An 18,961-nucleotide genomic window follows, 5' to 3' on the forward strand; every position below is an offset into this window, starting at 1 on the left:
CTTACCACGAGACGCCCTGGGGGCGGTTTCACATTTAATAATTTCTTAAAATCAGATAGAAACAAATATTGATTCTATCAGTAGGTCTCAGCTTTGAGACCTGTTGGCTTTGCAAGTGGTTTCCAGCAATGCTGTGCAACATTCCCGATGCTATGCAGCACGGCTAAAGAGTAACCAAATCAAGCATTGGCATAGCCAATAGGTCTTGCCTTTGGGACCTTATAAGTGTTTAGCCATGCAACACAATGTTGTTGCACCAAGGATATTGTGCTGGATAACTAAACACGTATAAGGTCCCAAAGGCGAGACCTATTGGCTATGCCAATGCTTGTTATCTATATGCACTGCTTTCGAACCCGTATTGTCATGACATCACTGCTAAAGCTGCTTGGCCCTAAAGCCATACCTTGGCAGGTACAGGTGTAGACAGGTGCGACCTGTGTTGGTGTTAAGGAGTCTCCTCAGTCTGGGAGGATAGGCCCACAGCAATCTACACTTACCAACTATTAACACAGTCTGACAGCTAGACCCTGCAGGCAACCCATCTCAACAGGCAGACAACAGTGTGAGGGAGCAGTGCTTGGGGTTAACAATCAGCAAGTATGAGATGTGCAGCTACTGTCTGCCACTGCATTCTGAGCTCACACCCGGGAAAAGCCATTCCGGAGAGTTTAGATTTAGCTTTTTAGTACCAGGTCAGAGAGGGCTGTAACATGATGTTTAAATTCCTGTGTAGGCAGCAACACCATGCACTGTAGCGTTACTCTGCTTATGAAAAAAGACAAGAGTGCAACTATAAATAATTGGCTTGGGACCTTGAATTTTAGGTGGGCCAGCCGAAAAAAAGGCTGGCTCGGCCCTGCTAGACCCCGTGTATAGGGCCCTGAACTGAAAAATAAAATCTAAATCGAGCCTGTTCTGGGAAAATACTTGTTTATCAGCTTCTGGGAAACATTGCTCATAATGAAACTGAAATTAAATGCTTTCGCTTTTAATATAGCTCAGAACAGAGGCAAGCTCCAAATCCGGGCCAAGATTCACAAATGTTTAGTGTCAGGTTAACTTTACTTTTTTGACCTAATTTTTAAGGGATCAACAAATGCCCCAAAAAGTAATGGACAAGTAACACAAAGCAGCACAAAATGCTGCTTTACACTACTTTGCCTCAAGTGGGCTTTACATGGGCGTTGCCCTGCAACCACCCATGCTTTTTGACGCTAAACCCTATTTATTAACATTAGTAGACAGGAATTAGCTGCAAAAATTAACTCCACTAAAAAGCAGGTGTTAGAAGGAGAAAAGTTTTCAATTTCTCCTTGCTTTTCCAACATTGCGTTTGTGCTCACTGCACAGCACACATACAAAGTAGGAAAAGGTTTTAAACTTGTCTAGCCATAGTATTTTGTACAGGGCAGATTCCCGTCCGGTACAAAACTTATGGTAGACTCAGGCATGCATCCTAGCACTATAGTGCTAAGGTGTGTGAGCGGCGCATGGCAGCTGAAATCAGCCAGTTCTAGGGACAGGGGAGGAGAGGGCCATATCTCTATGAATATGGTGCTCTCCTGCTCTCTCCCTGTCACACAACACAGCACAGCCTCTTTGGGTACTACGCGGCATAACACCTTTGTGAAGCTGGGCCCAAGGCTCTGATTACAACTAAAGAGCTAATTCCGTTTAGGTTGGAAATTCCTGTCAGTGTCCAAAACTGGATTCCAATAGTGCAGTACTTGCTCATGTGCAAATTGCATACAACTTTATTTGCCCAGTGTTTATGATAGGAAAAATGTAGGGCCTCATGAAATAAAGAGTTTTTAGGTCGAGCTATTTGTAGCTCTGAACTATTGCAGAGAAAACAACACTCTTGAACAAGCGGATTCCTCCCAATGCATGTTGTCTACTGAAGCATGACGCTTCACCAGGCGTGCGCTTGGCCTCACTCACACCCTCACACCACAAGACATCAAAGGCGCTTGCTCCCCTGCTCCCCCTCCCCCGCCCCCCAGGCCTCGCACCAGACTTCATTGGAATGCGCTCCCAAGCTGCTCCCCCGCCGCTCGCCATATGCTCGTTCCCTCCCACTCGCTCGCTTCCCTGCTCCCCCTCCCCCGCCCCACCACACAGCAACGCCAAGAGCTTGTTTGTAATTATGCATGGCACTAATGCGCCTCACAGCAGCGTGACTACTTGTATATCTATTTCTGTTTAATTTCAGTTACCAGGGATGTGCTTCATGACACATCATGCACACCTTTCTTTATTTCAGAATGGCGCACGCAGTCTATTCCACCTCTCCCCACCGCCACAAATTTACAGCACGCCACCCGCATCCTCTTTCACCTCTACCCACCGCCACAAATCCCCAGCATGCCGCCTGCAGCCTGCAGCCTCTTTCACTTCTCTCCACCACCACAAATCCCCAGCATGCCACCCGCAGCCTCTTCCACCTCTCCCCAGAGCCACAAATCCCACACGCCACCCGCAGCCTCTTTCACCTCTCTCCACCGCCACAAATCCCCAGCACACCACCCGTAGCCTATTCCATATCTCCCCACCACCACAAATTTACAGCGCGCCACCTGCAGCCTCTTCCACCTCTCCCCAGTGCCACAAATTTCATCCGCCACCCGCTGGATATTCCACCTCTCCCCACCACCACAAGCCCCGGCACGCTAACCGCAGGTTCTTTCACATCTCTCTACTACCACATATCCCCCTGCAAGCAGGCAGGCCACAAACAGAGCAGGATTTGCTGGAGGTTGCAGGGTAGCCGGGCCGTTCTGTTGGCTTCTTTTGCAACTACCATGCTTGGCTATTACAACCAAATGGACATATTTATTTCTATGATGTATATACATGCCTTCCAGCTGTGTGCAAGCAGTCACTACCCGGTGTCCAGTGCAACCAACCCCTTCTCCCAGGGCCCTGTGTAATTTTATGCAGTTTGGTAAAACTCGGAGTACATTTTCCGTCTCCAAACGCTGGTAAGTTATGTGCGAGAACAACAGACCTCTATATTCTCCAATACATTTTCTGAGTGTGGCATAGAGCAGCTCAGGCAGCAACAAGCTCTGCACACATTTTTTTCTTCTTTTTTTTATGCTTTTCTAAAACAATAAATTGTCACCATGCTATCATCTCGCTTTCCTACATGACTTAATGGTGCAGTTAATGTGGGATTTTCTTCCTAGTGTAAATGCAGCAAACGGCATGAAATTGACCCTGAAATCAAATTGCCTAAACACTTCTAAGGTCCCAAAGGCGAGACCTATTGGCTATGCCTCGTGCGTGACTTCGAATTAAGCACTACATGGCGCCCGTTTCCTTTCAGCGGGATGCCGTGCACATCGTCTACTAGCAGGCACGTGTATTTCCCACGGTTGCTTACAGCCCGGTTAGCTTTTTAGATGCAATTTGCCTAGTGACATGGCAATGTATTATATTAAATTTAACTCACTCGTTTCTGTTATCACACTTGTACCTTAGAAGGGCTATTTCTTTAACCGAGAAGTCTCGTCTTTTCTCTTCCTTCCAAATATCTTGGGTGATATATAATTAACATGCCCCATAGTTTTTTCAGTTCAATAATTTTTATTAAGATTTAAAAAAGAAAGATAAAAACAGTTAGGTACAGTTCAAAATGATACCAATATGAAAGATAAGGAAGATCCACCAGTTCATCAGAATATGACAATAATAGCCAATAAATTGCCACAACTCATATCACGTAGAACAAGAATAAAAATCAAGAAACAGAGTGGCATTAGTGAATCATAGGAACCCATGAGTGGCATCATTATTTAGAAAGCAGAAAGATAAAGGAGAAAAAGAAAAGGAAAGAGGACAGAAGACAGAACATGCCCCATAGTTTTGACTTCGTATGTTCATTTACTATTTAGCTGCATTTTCATACCATTATGAGTGAGCATATACATGACGTGTCCCTTCGGCGCTTGGACTGTTTTACCTGCATTTTCCATACATTATGAGAGAATACATTTAGAAGACGTGTCTGCATAGTAACTTTACCATGCCGATTCTGATTGGTTGCACTGAACGCCACAGCATCACTCAGCACCACTGAAGGCCACAGCATCACTCAGCACCACTGAAGGCCACAGCATCACTCAGCACCACTGAACGCCACAGCATCACTCTGTGCAACCATTCAAGAACAACTGGTTCTAATATGTTCTATCAATGTTTCAAGCTTTATTACAAATGTCACAAAAAGATGTTAATATTTCACTGCTGTTCTTGGATTTTCATCACAATAAAATACACTGAACATAATCTTCCCAAAAAGTTATTTACAAAAGTTTAAGCTATTGCCATTATACATTACAAAAACTTCTATTTAAGTATTAATTATCAAAAAAAAATAAAAACCATTGTTATTTGTAAAATTTATAAATCTAAGTCATGTAAATACAACACATATTGCATTACAAATGCTATAGGTGTCACGTTTTCAAAAGTTAAAACTATTGGCATTGTAAATGACAAAGCTATTAATTTAGCTATTTTCAAAACCAACACATAAATAAAATATTTGTAATTAACAATATCAATAGCTCAAAATTTCCTTATGCAAGACCTATTGCATTGCAAATGCTTGTTCTTCTTCTGGAGTTGATTAACAAAGTTAAACATACACATTTGTGTAAGCTTCTGATTGTTTTCTATTCACAAAAACACCTCCTGCAGAGTTCCATGAGTGGCCAGCAATTTTCAGGCAATAATAAAAAAATAACAAGATAGCTCTGATGATTGCCGTTTCTCTTGGAGAGAGATCAAGTTTTGTCTTGTGGTAGTTTTTACCTATCATAAAGTAGTGCAGAGAGTTAACGCCTTCTGCAAAGAATGTGTACCATACAGATCGCAGAACTGTGGGGCATATTCACAAGGAGCCTTCGCCGAATTAACAGCACTTTATCGCAGCCAAAGTCGTGATAAATGTACCTCCCCATTCACAAGCTGGTGCTAACAGCCCACAGCACCAGTTTACCTGCGATAGCAGCCGCAAAAAACATTGCCACAGAGGACCCCAGTAACTATGGCTAATGAGATGCAGAGTAGGCGTTCCCGTGCCAAAAGCCGTGACACCACCACTCCTCAACATTGTCAACGAGCAGTCAGATTGGCGATAAGAACACAAAACCCGCAATAAGGCGCATTAGCACCAGGAAATCTATGCCTGCTCTGAGCTGGTGTAAAGTCGGACAGCAGCCAGCACCACAAAAGGGAGCCCATCCCAGAGCCACATCGGAAGTGCAACAGATGCCACGGAGCCACTCATCATGCGGGCCGGACACCCAAAAGGGCCACAACGCCCACAGATACCACCCCCGGACCACCGCTCCCTGGCACCCCTCACAAACAAAGACATGCCACACCAGCTACAACAAAACATGTACAAAATAATCTGCTTGATGTTGCACAAACACAACAGGTGAAATGCGTGTGTTGTCATAGAAATGAGCATCACATATTCACTTTCGAAGCAATAAATAAAACTTTATTAAAATAAACACTGAAAGTAAATGAAGATACATGGAGGCTCCCATCGGGACACTCAGTAGGTCACAGCCTGCAAGACAAAAACCATGATGTGAAGGTGTGTCCTGCGCATATCAAAGGACAGAGAGAGATCCAAGGAGAGAGAGAGAGAGAAAGAGAAGAAGAGAGAGAGTGAGTGAGAGAGAGAGAGGGAGAGAGAGAGAGAGAGAGAGAGAGAGAAAGAAGAAGAGGGAGAGAAAGAGAGAAGAAGAGGGGGAGAGAGAGAGAGAAGAAGAGGGAGAGGTAGAGGGAGAGAGAGAGAGAAGAAGAGAGAGAGCTAGAGATAGAGATAGAGCCGCCCCTGCGCACCCAGGCCACACTGCTCACATGCTGCTACCGGTGTGTCTTCAACCACGTGCCGGCATGTATAGCAGTTCACCAGGTCACACATCTGGGTCAGAGCCGTCATCTGAAACAGAGTCCAGATACATGACTGGCACAGTACACACACTTGCACAAGATAACATCGCCTGCCCACCCATGCACACTCAGGCAGAGGCACCACAAAGGCTCCCGCCGCCCATTGGAGCATGCCTGCCCATGCACACCCAGGCCTCACTGCTCACCTTCCGCCACCGGCGTATAGACAGGATGTCCCACCACATGCAGATGCAAGCCACAAGCCCGGACCTGCAGCCACGCTCCGCAGGCCACCAGGTCTCAAGTGTGGTGCTGGGTCCTGATTACACCATGGCATGGGACATACCAGTGCACCCGGCACCATCGCAGGCTGCACACCCGCTCAGCCCTATGGGTACCACTAACTCTGTGAACCCGGAAGCGACACCACATGGCGGTAGGCTCACCAAGGCTGCTAGATCCAGCCTACACTGCGGTCCAGCAGAGCACATGAAACCTGAGTTGTCCAGACAGCCGAGACCGGGCATCATCGCAGGCTGCCCACCCGCACAGCAGCTTAAGGTGTCACTGACTAAGTGCACGCAAAGTCACCGTCCCGTGGTGGGGTGCCTGCACCAGCCAGAATGCGCCGGGTGCGACTAACCCTGTGCAACCCCAGTCAGCGCCACGTGGTGGTCGGCCCGTGCCGTCGGCAGGCCTGAGTTGCCACTAACCCTGTGCACAACAACTCTTGTGCCCTTTATGATTGAGAACAGCGGCGTCTGTCAGCCAGTCACCACCGGCAGAGGGGAATGTGAGGTCGTCGGCCCCTTATGTTGGTGGAGTCACATGGCCTGTGACGCCTGTGCCAGATGGGTGTTGTGCGCCTGCAAACCTTCCCTCAGGGAGTGGCTGTGACATGCTGACAACTAGACCAGTGGCCTGCACACCACCAGTGAGTTTGCCTGCGACGGAGAGCAATGAGGGTCCTCCTTCGGAGCGTAAGCGGAGTGGTCTGGCCTGCCGTACGTCGGACCAGCACAGGGCTTTCAACAATGACTCGTGAGCTCTGGGCATGGTTCAGTCCACGTCCGGACAAGTAAGTGAGTGATGAGTGTGTCCCTGTTGTAGTGTCCACGGGACCCGGTACACACAATGCAATGTAGCACCCTCTGAATAGCAACCCACAGGATGAGCATCATTGACGCAAGGGAAATCACTGTCCCTACAATCATCCACACATGCATACATGACTGATGAGAGACATGACACAGCAGTGCATCACAGGGTGTTTATTGCACATCCTTTTCAGTCATGCAGCTGAAGCGGTAAAGGGCAGTGCCGAGCACACTACACAATATGAGCCCATGTAGGGCCAGCCTGAGTCCATCCTGGGATGACATGTAATGCAGTAGAGGAAGGGTACAGTCCGCAGTCTGTCCGCCGTGTCATCGGTCAAACAGGATGTGGCAGTCCATGTCGCTGTCCAAGGTGAGTGCATCAGAGTGTATCGGGGGTCAGTGGAAGGTCATGAGGCCCTGTGCGGGATGAAGGAGAAACAGGCCAGGTGGCGTAAATGAATGCTAGTTCCTGCTCCTTCTGGCCCAAGTCCCATCTACGTCCTCGTCCCCGGGTGTGTGCCCTTCCCCACCTGTGGGTGTTGCAGTACCGGCTGCGGCACTGTGTGCCACTGACACATCAGGTGCCTGAGTGGATACGCCTGCCGCACTTAGGGGACACCGACACACCAGGGGGCGGGGATGTTGTTGGTGTGGGGGCAGCAGCATTCATCAGCATCATGTCTTGTGGTGACAATGTCATGATGAGGATCTGCAGGGCTTGATAGATCCCAGCTACATTTTGTTGATGTGCAGCGATGGCTGCCATCCTTTCCGCCTCCATCCACACCTTGTCCTCCATGAGCTTTTGCATCTGTGCCAGCTCACGCTGGCATCACTGGAGACATTCTGAGCGGACAGCTGTTCTTCTCTCCGCATCATGACTCCAGCAATGTCAGACCATTGGGCGGACATAGAGACCCAAGGATGGCGTCAGTTTGTAAGCTGTGAGGTCGAAGCTCATCCGCACCTGCTCAGCCCCCTGCCTCTGACCCTCCAGCACACGGTGTTGGAAGGCCATGTGTCATTCCTGGGGGTCTTAGGAGAATTACTAAATCAATTCAGGGGGGAGAAGGAAATTGTGATCCGTCCAGTTTCCTATATATCTAATATGATAAATCACTTAGGGAAGGATCACTTGTCCTGCATATCCTGGGTATACAGGTGATGTGTATGTCCCAAGATAAAAAACCCTCAAGCACGTGTGAAGTTGTTTGAGTTAGCGGTATATCTTGGTTCTCCGCTATTCACTCACGTGACTGCATAATCTTTGGGTTAGTTGTTATGAAACCTCCACTCGGAGGTATTTACCCTTGGTTAAAAACAGTAGTGATCAGTGATAAGTGGTAGGTGAATTTGTTTAAAAACTCGGACAGCCAGACTATTTTATTTATTGTTTTTGGATTCGAGTAAGTTGTCTGAAAACATATAGATGTGCGTATGGGAAAAAATTAGGATTCTTACGCACTCAATTTTCGTGATTCTAAAAAGGTTGACATGTTTCAGCTCTAAGTTGCCTTGTCAGGTCATTCAGGCTTTCTTCATCACCAAGTGAAAAGTGATGGTGTCTCATACATAAGGATTTCTTACTATGATAAATAGTGTAGCAAAGTGACGTGGTAGTCCTTCACTTCAGGGAGGTCAGTTAGTGGGAAAAGGGTTGAGTTGGCACAGTTTATGAATATCTCTGAAAGGCCTCCAAATTTTATAAGTTCTCTGAGGATTTGGGCCCCGATGTAGGTAAATCCCATTTACCGATTTTGAAATACCGAATTTTACCGATTCGGTATTTCAAAATCGGTAAATGGGATGTAGGTCCCAACATCTGGATTCGTTACCGAATCCTTAACAATTCTTTAATTACCGATTCGGTAAATACCGAATCGGTAATGCCCATTCATTCCTATGGGCTTTGAAGCCCATAGGAATGATTAGGCATTACCGAATCGGTATTTACCGAATCGGTAATTAAAGATTTCACAAGGGTGCAGGGGGTGTCACTTTGACACCCTCTAGCACCCCCAAAACGGGCATGTGTGCAATGTGGCACACAGACATGCCCTAAGGGCACGTCTGTCTGTCACATGGCACATGTGTACATGCACAGATGTGCAAGTACACAGGAATCGGTTTTTTACCATGGATTTGTATTCCATGGTAAAATACCGATTCTGTAAGCCATGTGCTGATGGAACATAGGCTACCTACATTGCATTTTCGGTAATTTTACCGAATCGTTATCATTACCGAATCGGTACATATTACCGATTCGGTAATGATAACGAATCGGTAAAATTACCGAAAATGTGCCCCTACATCTCCATAGCCCTTTACCGATCGGAAACGGCCGAAAATCGGTATTTTCGGCCGATTCCGATCGGTAAAGGGCTACCTACATCGGGCCCTTGGCCTTTGTTTGTGGCTGGGTCTGTAATATATACCGTCATGTCATCCGCATATAGTGAAATCAGCAGCCCTCTGATGCTAAATACCAGTCTTCCCACTGCTTGATGCTGGCGAATCTTCACTGCTAGCAGCTCCATCTTAATAGCAAAGAGGAGTGGAGAGAGAGGGCACCAATTCCTGGTTCCTTGGATAATAGGAAAAGAGCTGGAGAGCATACCGTTTATACGTACTCTGGCCGATGGGTTTGTATATAGCAAACTTATTTGTTTTATCAATGTCGCACTGATCCCAATCCTCCCCAGACTGCAAACAAATACGACCACTCCAGCGCATCAAATGCTTTAGTTGCATCTAGGAACCCCACCAGCGCCTGTGAGTCTGGATTCAAGTAATGCAGTACCATGAAAAAGGTGCGTAGATTGTGTTTTTTACCAGGGATAAACCCTGACTGGTCTGGCCTTGCTAGTAGGGAAAGTATTGGTTGCAATCTATTTGCGAGCAATTTCGCATATATCTTGCCATCAATATTTATTAATGATAAGGGCCAATAAGAATCTATCTCATGGCTAGGTTTCTGGGTTTCAATAGTGTTTGTATAATAGCCTCTTCATAGATGGAGAAAGGGTGGAGAGAGTTGTGCTTCTTTAAATACTGCGAGAAGGTGAGGCACCAGTTGGGTTGCATAGGCCTTATTAAATGTGGTTGTTAAGCCGTCAGAACCCAGGGCTTTGTCTAGGGGCAGACTGCTGATCACCTGAAGAATATAGTTGGATGTAAATGGTTCATCCAGATATGCTCTGTGCGCCCTCCTGAGCCATAACAGCTCAATGGAGAATAGAAAAGGCTGGAGCTCTTCTGGGGTTGTCTGGTGGGTAGCCGTGTATAAATTGGTATAAAATTAAGTGAAATTATCTAGTATCTCTTGAGGGCCTCTAACTAATGTTTTTTTCCCCCTGATCTCAGATGTATATGTGGCGGTGTGAGGCGTCTGGAACATTTTCGCTAAAGTTCTGCCTGGTCTATCTCCTTCCCCATTGCGTCTTGCTTGTGTATATTTGCCCATGAATTTCACCTCACGCTGTGCCTCTTCCTCAAATTCTGTGATGCTCTCTTTAAGGGATGCTAAGAGCCTTGGGTCCTCGGAGGCGTAGTATTGGGATTCCAGCTCTTTGATGAGAGCTTCAAGATTTGCTACTGTGACCCTAATGGCCTTCGGCATGTCAGGCTATGAATTTCCCCCGTATCACTACTTTAAACGCCTCCCACAGGGTAGCTTGTGTGGAGACAGATCCTGCATTAGTTGTAAAGTATTCTTCAATGTTTCTGTGTAATTCCTCTCTAAAAGCAGAGTCAAGTAGAGCATTTGTGGAGAGTCTCCAACTATACATCTTCTGAGGTACATCTGGAATGACCAGCCTCAGAAGACAGGGGGCAAGGTCTGAAAACGTCCTAGGGAGGTGTGTGATTTCTGTTGTACAGACCGTTATGTCCCGAGATAACATCCAATAATCTAATCTAGACCAAGCTCTGTGGTGTGCCGATATGCACATGCCTTCGGCAATGTCTGTTATTATGGCATTCAATGTATCGCTAGAGTTGGGATGTAGAGTGTGGGAAGTTACCTTTCTATCAAGAGCATTGTTTAATACTGCAGTGAAGTCTCCACCCCACATTATGGTGTCGCATCCCATGAGTTGAATTTTGGCCCATACATCCTGAAAGAATTCGGTCAGGTCAGCATTTGGCCCATATACTGCTAGTGTCAACTTCACCCCTCCAAGCACGCTGCCCAAAATCACAAATCTCCCTCCGGGTCTAAATGTGATTCAATCATCTTCCAGTCCAACCCATGTGGTATAAAATTGCAACTCCTCTCGCATAATTTGAATATATAGAGTAGAAGGTATGATGCAGTTTAAGGTGGAAGGTGCTATTTAAATGGGTCTCTTGCATGAAATATATATCAATGTTATGCCTAAATAGATAAGATTGGATCAGTCTAGTTTTCTGGAAGTCATTCAGTCCTCGAATTTTCCAGGTTAGGAAACTATAGGTAGTCATGGTTCATTGAGGTGTGCACAGTGGCAAACTGAGTTCTGCTTGGGCTGTCCCAATCTATTAATGATTCCCCCGCGGGTCATCCCCTTGGACTTCCAGTGAGCCTTAACGCTCTGTCACTGTATCGTGTTGGCAAGAACCTTTCAATTTCTGTCTATGAGCGTGTAATCATCTGGTGTTACTCTGATTAACTTTTCACCCACAACATTCCCTTCCTGCCCCCCTCCCACACTAACCCCCCAATTAGGTTGTGCAATAGATCTTCCTATGTGAACAAACTTAATAGTATGCTCCAGGACCAAGTCTGGGAGCAAAACATGGAAGCTATCCTTGGAGGCGTGGGTTCTCCGGCATACAGCCCTGCCATGAGGCGGGTGGCCGAATACAACAGGAAGAGCCAGCGGCGTATGTGCTAGATCACAGCTTGTATATTAAAGCCTGTATCTAACCAGTTATGAAATCATTTGTGCAATTGTACCTTCTAGGTTTATGGATTCGATACATTCTCAGTGTCCAGACATACAACAGAGAGACCCTCCCTCCTAGCAAATGTAATGTTCAATCGCTGTTGCTGATGCCTGTGTCCGAGTTCTGTTGTTTTGCAGGCTGTGCAGCTCGCCTCTACCCACTCACGTGTTCGGCAAAGTTGTAGTGCATTGCCTTCGTGTGTGACTTTCAATTTAGTGAGGTAAAGCAGTGCATACAGGACCTCCACCTGTAGAAGTATGTGCTTAACAGGTACAAACTCCCGGCGTGCCGCCTGCACGGTGGAAGTGAAATCAGAGCAGAACGATATTGTGTTACCTTTATGGTTAATGTTCCCACGGTCCTTGGCCAGGCGTACAATGGTGTTCCCATCCGGGTAATTTAGTAGCCTTGCCAAGAGCGGTCGGGGTGTAGATTCCACTGGTGGTTTTGTGCCTAAGGTACGATGTGCTCTTTCATCGGTGAAGACCACCAAGAGGTCTGAGCCAAATAGTTCTCACAGCAGCTCATCCACGTATGCTTCCATTTTAAAGATTCTGGTAGAAACAATAGATAATATTTCAATGGAAAATACCTGCACAATGGCGATACATTTGTAAGGGAAAAAAGGATAATGCGAGCGGAAAAAATCTCTACACAGTTTGACTTGATAATTATTTACATATACACAACAGAAGCATTGATATGTAAGTATAAATCACTTTCTTAAATTCAAAAAGCTGTATACTGTGTGCAGTGAATCCCCAAGTGAAGCATGGAACCATAGGTGAATATATACAGTGAGTTTGTGTAAAGCAAGGTTTCCATATGTACAAGAAGAGACCATTTAGTTGAGTATGATGACAACCTGAATGTATAGTAACATTGGCTATATAAGGTCTTTTCTGTACTCGTGTCGACGACGTTTCAACCCTCCTATTGGATGTGGGGTTTCCTCAGGATGTTGGGTGTTGGGGATATCTGCACAGAAATGCATAAGGCGTCAGGTTTTTTATCGCAGGCAATCATACGAGAGTTACGAGAGGGTAATTGTTGAGGACTAGGTCTAAGATAGGTACCTGAATGACAAGGGAGCAGCCTATGTGAAGATATGGTGTCCCGTGATGGTGAAGAAAATATTTACAAAAGCACTCAAGTGAGTACCCGGCTGGGTGCTGCGTGGCGCGTTCAAGGAGAAAAGCACAAGGTAAAGGTAAACTAGCTGTATTACGTAGTGGACTTTACTTAATAGTTACGTTGTAGACCTCTTACCTCACAGTGAAGAGGTGTAGGCTGCCTCTTATGGATGGCGGGTAGTGAATACTGCCGTTATCTCATGGTAGCCTGTCGGAGACATGCATTGATGTCTTCTTTGTGGACAGGGACACGCAGTGATGTCTTCTTTCTGGAAATGGGTACGTTAGGATTAATGGGAGTGGTGCCTTCTGGGATGAGGAGAGGTCGAGGATGGGGAGCTACTCAGACTTACTTCAGAACAGTCTCTGAGTAGCGCGTCCTTCAATGCGGTATTGGCGTTGCGCCGGATCAGACGGCTCTTGGTACGATGATAGCATGTAGCTGCATCGTTAGTTCCTTTTGTATGCCTCAAGCCCGCGAGACTCGCAATGTCAGCCCTGGGATTGAGCGCCGTTGCTTCGTTCAATCGAGCGTTCGGTGCCGGGTCGCCATGGCAACCTATGTCGGGTCTGCCAACGCTTGCATATACGTGTTGGAACCACGCCCTCCGCAATGATCGCGGCTTGCGTGAGGCGTGCTCATGGGTTACTGCAGCAGGTTATTGGCCCGTGTGTATGCAACGTCATGTGGTGTGCGAGCAAATTATTCAATGTCAATTGCCGAAAGTGTCAAGGCCTAGCTGGGGAAATTTCTAAATTCCGATCACAGTTAACTTGATGACAGTGCACGTCTTTGCTACTGCTGAGCGTTTAAAAACCTAACCAGTGTTGGTGTGGTGACAATGGTGGATAGACATTTACCCATGCACATTTGTAAATACATATTTGGAGAGACACTGAGTCTCAAGTTGGTATCAAGAGGCTATCCGAATAGACTTATAAAAAATCACTCAAACAAGCCTGGCATTGTCCTAGGGAAGAACTCTTGAAAGCAAAAGACAAGAAGACTGTAGAAAAAATAGTATGCGTAACCACCTTCTGCGGCCACCTATATGTCACTCCTATGGCAGGCCTTGACACTCCTAAAGGCAAAGAGCATGGTTTTGAATGAGAGGGTGCCCTAGCATGAGCTGAGCCCCTCTGCAGCTTTCGGAATCACTTCCTTATAGCTGTATTCTGTGATACAGCCATACCATATACTCTTAAATGCATAATAACCTCGCTGTAAATGCTAACTTTGGAATGGCTGCATCAAAACATTGGTGTCAAACACTTTGGAATCCTACCCCCCCCCGTCAGTCCTGGTGGTGTGGGTAGAATTCCACCCTTCTAGAGGGAGAAGACATGTACACACTTACCTGACCGGTAATAGAGCCCAGGCATCACAAAATGGATGCTGTTGCCACTGACATGGGTCTGACCTCCAGCTGCTGGACGAAACTCCAGCAGGGGAGGCCTGGACAATAGGTTTCCTGTCCAAGGAGGTGTAACCATGTCCCCAGACAGGCTTTAGTGTATTGGGGTAGGGTGGGTGCATTCAGTGAATGCTTTTCAGACAGTGCCTGGGGCACACAAGGTGTCCCTGTGCATACCCCAGTTAAAACTAGTTGCTGCGGCACTCAGCCCTAGCTCTGGCGCGAAACTGGACAAAGGGGAAGGGGTGTAACCACCTTCTCCCCAGGTCCTCCCATAGGTGGGACCCTAGAGTTAGTCCAACCCCTAAACTTAGTATAAATATAGGAACCCAGTCCCGAGGACTTTAGATTACCCTGGACGAAACTCTGCAACATATATCTTGGAACTTCTTCATTCTATTTCGACTAGAAGACCAAAGAAATCTCCCTTGGGGTCAAGGTGTGACTCCCCTGTTCAAACAGGCACCAAAGAAGCATCTTGCCGGTCTGCATTTCCAAGGCTCCCGCCGGATCCCGAAGGATTTGCGACACAGGACATGGACTTCCAGACATTTGTGAGGCCGACACGAGATCACAGCAATGCTGAGACCCGCAGCCGCCACGAGAGACGTGGGACCGGAACTCCTGGACACCCTGCATATTTGCAAGTGCACCTACTTCCCGAGCTTTCCCGAAATTGTGCATTGGGCTACTTGTAGTCCAAGCCCTGAGCACCATTTGCACTGAAGATTGTGGGCCTACCCTCCAAGAATGTTCAGTGGGCCCGCTTCTAGCATTTCTGCTTTGATGCCCCTTTGCGATCTCGGGTCCGTCGACTGATGGGTCCCCGCAAAGATAACTCTATTGTTTCTTCGGCTTCCCTTGTTGCTCCAGACATACCCTGACTCCCCTCCAAAGGGTGAGTCCCTCAGACCTTGCTGGTCTGCTCCGAAGCCAATTTTTGTATTCTGTGTGGGCTGCTGTTGCCAAGGCTTCTTGGGTCCAATCCAGCTACTGACACCACAGCACTCAACATCCGACGTGGGACAGCTCGAATCCTGCTCCTGGTTGTCGTCGACACCTCCTGGTCCTCGTGGCTGAAGAGTCAAGCTTCACCTTCTGCTCCTGAAATCATCCGACATTGGTTGCCATCTTCTCCTCGCCTTCCTGGGCACTGGCAAGTGACCCAGACTCTGCCCCCTCTGCTTTCAGGTTCTTCAGATCTCTGATCCATCCTTGGATCCATCTGGACACTTTTAATCTGCTCGCCTGCTGCACTTCTTTGCAGCTTTCTATAGGAAACAACGACAAAACCCGACACGAAAAGACACCTATGCACCCGGCTTCCCTGGGTGAGGTAACACGAGTACTACGGTGCTCCCATGGGTCTTGACTCTCGAACTGTCCAGTACTGAAGGGGTTTGTTCCTAGTCCACTCCTAAGTGTCCTAAACTTTAAAATTCTAATCACAACTTTCTCCATAGAAGTCAATGGTGATTCCCGACTGTGTTTAGTCACTGCACGCGTCCTCCGTGGGTCTCCTGCGTCCCTACCTTGGGTGGTTCCTGGTTGCCCCCGCGATTCTACAGGACCTAGGCCTTGTCTCTATATTCTTAGCGGTACCTATACCACTTTCTTAGTATATGGTTTGTGAGGCCCCTAGGGCAAAACATATACTGTGCTAATTTACTGTGTTCTAAATAAGTTTCCTGTATGTACTTTTGCTTCTAGTCTCATAAAGAGACTAGAGGGGTGTGTTTTGAATAAATGCATATATTTTATATATACACCTGGTGTGGTTCTCCTTTCATTTGGTCATTCATGAGATTATAGACTGGTAAAACAAGCTGCTTTACATTCCTTCAAGACTTAGCCTGAAGGCTGCTCTCCACAGCTACCATTAGGATAGCTTTCTATATAGGTTGTCTTTAAACCTACCATCAATAAGGGTCATTTGGACTGGTGCAAGGTGCCCACTAGAATAGTGGACAGCATATGCCAGGCCAACTTCTCACAGTTCTTACCTCCAGTAATAACTTGAATGATTTCACGGGGAGGCTCTCTGTTACTTCTCGGGAGAATTGATTTCTCGGCGTGCGCGTGCAGAAGCTTCTTTGAACGTCAAGGTGGTGACGTCGTAGTCCCAGGAATTCTGGGAGCTGTAGTCGGAGTAATGTCCGATCTCAAACATTCAAATGTAAATTGCGCTACTCAATTCTTCATGAGGCTATTGCCTACATAATACCTCAGAATATTTATAGAACATCTTACCACCTATAAGCATACCCTCATTGTAATTGAATTTTTGGCTCTGCTGGTTCTCGGGAAAATTGACTTCCTGATATGCGCGTGCAGAAGCTTCTTTAACACTCAGGGTGGTGACGTTATGGTCCCAGGGATTCTGGGAATTATAGTCAAAGTCATGCCCGATCGAAAATGCTAAGGTACTCAAAACAGTTATATTACGCCGCCCAAAACTTCATGAGGCTAGGGCCTACAAATTGCCTTTGAAATTTTAATCCTACACCCTATGAGAATGCTCTCATTGCAATAAAATCCTTTGCTCTTTGTAAATTTCAAAGGAAGGAGGATTTAACCGAAAAGTTGAACCACTCATAGTTTGCAAATCTCTGAAAAGTACGTTCAGCCCATCTACCTCTGTATTGAATCTTATAATCAGCATTGGTTCTCGTTTCGTTAATTTAGCATCAAGATCCCCACCTCTGCAATCTTGCTCAACTTTCGAAGTGACAATCCATTTTAGGTCTTTCTCTGTGTGTATATTCGCATGCCAGTGGTTCTCTAGAGCGGCTGTTTGCACATTACTCCGTATTCTGGATTTATGCTGTGAAATCCTATGGCGTACTTCCTAGTTAGTCTTGCCTATGTATAATTTCTTGCACTGGCATAGGATCCCATATACTACATTCATGGACTTACAGTTGGAAAACAGCTTGTGTTTCCAATGGATTGAATTGTGTGTGACGGGGGAGTAACAAACACCCTGGCATCCCCCGCGGTGCGGGGGGCCCCAGTCTTCAGTACATGAAGGGGGGCCCCCTCAACTTAGAGAGCTGTAAGTGGATTTCTCTCAGGCAGCTGCAGTCTTGGAACTTCTTCATTCTATTTCGACTAGAAGACCAAAGAAATCTCCCTTGGGGTCAAGGTGTGACTCCCCTGTTCAAACAGGCACCAAAGAAGCATCTTGCCGGTCTGCATTTCCAAGGCTCCCGCCGGATCCCGAAGGATTTGCGACACAGGACATGGACTTCCAGACATTTGTGAGGCCGACACGAGATCACAGCAAAGCTGAGACCCGCAGCCGCCACGAGAGACGTGGGACCGGAACTCCTGGACACCCTGCATATTTGCAAGTGCACCTACTTCCCGAGCTTTCCTGAAATTGTGCATTGGGCTACTTGTAGTCCAAGCCCTGAGCACCATTTGCACTGAAGATTGTGGGCCTACACTCCAAGAATGTTCAGTGGGCCCGCTTCTAGCATTTCTGCTTTGATGCCCCTTTGCGATCTCGGGTCCGTCGACTGATGGGTCCCCGCAAAGATAACTCTATTGTTTCTTGGGCTTCCCTTGTTGCTCCAGACATACCCTGACTCCCCTCCAAAGGGTGAGTCCCTCAGACCTTGCTGGTCTGCTCCGAAGCCAATTTTTGTATTCTGTGTGGGCTGCTGTTGCCAAGGCTTCTTGGGTCCAATCCAGCTACTGACACCACAGCACTCAACATCCGACGTGGGACAGCTCAAATCCTGCTCCTGGTTGTCGTCGACACCTCCTGGTCCTCGTGGCTGAAGAGTCAAGCTTCACCTTCTGCTCCTGAAATCATCCGACATTGGTTGCCATCTTCTCCTCGCCTTCCTGGTCACTGGCAAGTGACCCAGACTCTGCCCCCTCTGCTTTCAGGTTCTTCAGATCTCTGATCCATCCTTGGATCCATCTGGACACTTTTAATCTGCTCGCCTGCTGCACTTCTTTGCAGCTTTCTATAGGAAACAACGACAAAACCCGACACGAAAAGACACCTATGCACCCGGCTTCCCTGGGTGAGGTAACACGAGTACTACGGTGCTCCCATGGGTCTTGACTCTCGAACTGTCCAGTACTGAAGGGGTTTGTTCCTAGTCCACTCCTAAGTGTCCTAAACTTTAAAATTCTAATCACAACTTTCTCCATAGAAGTCAATGGTGATTCCCGACTGTGTTTAGTCACTGCACGCGTCCTCCGTGGGTCTCCTGCGTCCCTACCTTGGGTGGTTCCTGGTTGCCCCAGCGATTCTACAGGCCCTAGGCCTTGTCTCTATATTCTTAGCGGTACCTATACCACTTTCTTAGTATATGGTTTGTGAGGCCCCTAGGGCAAAACATATACTGTGCTAATTTACTGTGTTCTAAATAAGTTTCCTGTATGTACTTTTGCTTCTAGTCTCATAAAGAGACTAGAGGGGTGTGTTTTGAATAAATGCATATATTTT

This window comes from Lissotriton helveticus, chromosome 11 (assembly GCF_964261635.1).
Source record: "Lissotriton helveticus chromosome 11, aLisHel1.1, whole genome shotgun sequence".
NCBI classification, from domain to species: domain Eukaryota; kingdom Metazoa; phylum Chordata; class Amphibia; order Caudata; family Salamandridae; genus Lissotriton; species Lissotriton helveticus.